We start from the raw sequence: 3643 nt of genomic DNA on the forward strand, positions 1-3643 counted from the left end.
TAGAAGGAAGCCAGATCAATGCTTGGTCCAAGAATGGGATGTCACAAGGTAGAACATATTGTCACCACAGAAATCAGGAGCCATAGAAGTCCCTTGGGGTCACAAACGTAGCCAGGTGCTCCCCAAAGAGGCTGTAGGTGGGCAAATGTCCAGTATTTACAACCTCCTTCTCATTACCATTGTGGTCTCGTGCCTTTATCAATCAAGTATGATGCCAGTGAAATCAGATACAGCCGTTCGAGACATTTGACACATTTTTTTATTTACTTAACAGAACTATATTTTTTAGAGTTCACCATGATAGTAAAAATCACTTTTTCACCCTGAGAGGTGGGCAGGGCACTGGCCCCTCTCTGTGCAAAGAGTATCCTTCCTGGAGTTGGACACCTGCTCCCGGATGGAGGACCTACAGCTGCAGGACCTCCTCTCATGGACAAGCTCACCCTCAGGAGCAGAACATGAACTGAAACCTCAACCGTCTTTATTCCTGCTTGCCGAGGGGCTACGTTATTGACCATCTGTGGAGGGGCAGTTATTGACCATCTGACTCAGCTATTGTCAGCAAACAAATGGCAATCCAAGATGAGTGTCCTTGCTGGAAGTAGCCCACCCTTCTGGAAGCAGTATTACCAGCCTGAACACTACCAAGCCTCTCCATGCCAGAAGCACTTTGCAGGAAAAGCAGAAGCATACAGAATGTGCTTCCCCGGACCCTGGGAAGGTCCCGGGAGCAGCTCTCAGCTCCTGGGGCCCCTGCCTTGTCAGGAAACACTAGAGCAGTCTGGGACACTCCTGCGGGTTACAATGAGCCTAACAACAGGCACACCTGTCACCCATTCAAACCTTGTTGAAGCCCTTGCAACAGGAAGCTTAATACAACTATGTTATTCAGAGTTCAAGACGATAGTGAAGATCACTTGTTCAGGTGGCACCTGCAGCTCAGTAGGTAGGGTGCTGGCCCCGTATATCGAGGGTGGCGGTTTAAACCCAGCCCTGGCCAAACTGCAACAAAAAAAAATAGCCGGGCGTTGTAGCAGGCACCATACTCCCAGCTGCTTGGGAGGCTGAGGCAAGAGAATCACTTGAGCCCAGGAGTTGGAGATTGCTGTGAGCTGTCATGCCACAGCACCCCACCAAGGGTGATAAAGTAAGATTCTGCCTCTTAAAAAAAGTTCACTTGTTCACTCTGGCAGGCGGGGAAGACACCAGCTCATCTCTATGCACAAAATAGCAGCACCAACAGAGGATGAAGTAAAATACTATGGCATTCTTCATGGATTTGCTGAGACCTGGATTTTTTTTTTTCTTATGTTAAGGATTACTATCACTTCTTGGCCTTTTGGCTAAGATCAAGTGTAGTATGTTAAGGACGGCTATTTTTAGGTCTGTATCTTTCCAGGACAGACCGCAGTATCCATAGGTGAAAAGGTATGATGTCTGGAATTCGCGTTTAAATATTCAGTGAGGGAGGGGCTCTTAGGCTGTGGCCAGGTCAGAGTTGTCTGTGAATTGCTCCTTTGATGGGCTGTGTGATCAGAACAGTGGGGTCACTTTTATGCCTCCCTCACCTTATTTTGTTTTCAGTGTTCTCCACAGTATAAACTATAACACACACAAAGGAGGCTGCTCTTAGGACAGCTGCTGGGGATAGGGGGCCCTGGCATCATACCCAGCAGGTCTACAGATTTGACCCTCTGGAGTATCAATTATCACCTATAGGAAATGAGCCCAGGTGGGTGCTGTGGACACAATACCCCTTAAGCCTTCTGCTAATCCAGGGCCTGGGCTTGGTGCAGGGGTGGCTATGAAGGAGCAGTAAAAGGTCTCCTTTTTCAGCCCTGTCGTGGCTCCAGAACTCTCCGATTTACAAGATCCCATGAATGAGAAAAAGCACTGCCCCCAGTACAGAACGGGCGCCCACCGATTACGCTGGGCGGCAGGAAGAGACTCAGTCCTTGCTGATTCTCTTTGGCCTAGTCAGGACACCCAGATGCCTTCCCCGATGTGCCGGAGGAAGGTGAAGGGTGGCCTGAGAGGTCCCAGGACACTGAGGACCTAAAGACATGTGGGAGTCTCCCCACCAAGGAGGCTGACCTCGCCTGCTGTGGGGGGGGGGCACGTGTGACTCTCACCTGAGGCAGCAGGTAATGAGGGGTGTGGCAGGCTGAGCCACACCACAGTAAGCAAGGGAAGCAGTAGGCTCTGGTGGGCATGAGGGTCTAGGGTGCTGATAAAAGCCTGAGGCTGACTTAGCCCTCAACCCGCCACTCTGCCCTGACGATGTGTCACTCAGCCCACTATTGAGCATTCCACTCTGACTCAGCTCCAAGACAAGCACTGGGTACCCATCTAACACTGGGGTTGGTGGCTTTTCTGATCTCTCGGAATTCCCCATGTCCTCCCCAAAGCAGGCTGAATGTCCCGGGCTCCATCCGCAAACTAATCACAAACAGAGCTTTTTGCTGACCTGACTGTAGTGGTCCAGATTTTCTAGGCCGAGGCTCATGGTAAATGTGAGCCTGCCCACAGCCCTGTACCCTTCTCATCCCTCACCAATCCCACTGGGTACCTCAACCTCACATCAGGGAATACTTGAATCTTCAGAGTATTATGGGCCATCTAAATGTAGAGAACACATTGACATGAAAAAGCTGACTTCATCATATTAAATGGCTTCACTGTGCAGGACTTGTCAGTGTACTTTACATCCATGAGATGGTAACACTGTTCAGGCCTGAGAGATGTGCCTGTGTGGGTTCTTTTCCAAGCCTTGTTACAATTTCCTGGTGACAGCAGAACTGTGGACCCTTCAGATGTTGATCACTCCCCTGACTGGCTCTCCATGTGAAGTGGGGAATGTCCACTTCTCTTCCTGTTGAGACCGTGGCGTTCACTCAGGGTGTCTTTCCCTATTTTCTTTGCCTTTAAAAGGCCACAGCTGGGTTCCTGCAACCCCCTTTATTTCTCCTGATTTATCTCTCAGGGATGCCCCCATCCTCTCACAGGGCCCCTCTCCTTCCCCGGTGGCTGGGGCAGGGGCAGTGTCCCAGGATCCACTCTCTGGGAACAGCTTCCTGGTCTGGATCAAGGTTCCCTCCAGGGCAGGGAGCTCACCTAGGACCCTGCTGGTTTGGAAAGGGCGGTAGCACCGCACGGACCTAGGATTTCATCAGGAACTGAGAGACACAGAGGGCACCGTTGAGATGAGGGTGGATCCATGACTAGGTCTTTATTGAGGAAAAACAGAATCGGTGTGAGACCTGCCTGATCAGACCCGGTGCCAGGCTGGAGCCTGGCAGGGGCAGAGGCAAGGAGACAGAGGGCTGCCTGGGGGAGGTGGGCCCTGCTGGGGTGAAGCTCCAGGAAGACTCCAGGGTTCTCTTTTCCTTGGGTTCTAGGATCCTCCTAAGCACCCACTGAGACCATGTGAGCGACATCAAATTAAATATGATATAAGAAATAATGAGATGGAATAATGAGATGGAGTAGGTTTTGATTGGCAGTGAGTATATTTATTGAGGGTTTACAGGGTGCAGGGGGAAGGGCTAGGATGACCTGGGTGGGAAGGGAGACCCCTCCCCTGGGATCCTGCAGCTCCAGGCCCCCGTGGCTGGGGTGGGGGCCGGGGCCCTAAGCACATTCT

At 51.3% G+C, this 3643-nt stretch overlaps 1 pseudogene and 1 gene segment (V, D, J or C); one reads left to right on the forward strand and one right to left on the reverse strand.

Annotated features, from left to right (window-relative positions):
- Nucleotides 1-3643, reverse strand: part of LOC100951850 — a 34283-nt gene that overhangs the window by 15827 nt on the left and 14813 nt on the right.
- LOC111722650 lies at nt 1324-1396 on the forward strand (annotated as a pseudogene).

This window comes from Otolemur garnettii, unplaced genomic scaffold, assembly GCF_000181295.1.
Source record: "Otolemur garnettii isolate 467f Iridium unplaced genomic scaffold, OtoGar3 scaffold00301, whole genome shotgun sequence".
Lineage (NCBI taxonomy): Eukaryota > Metazoa > Chordata > Mammalia > Primates > Galagidae > Otolemur > Otolemur garnettii.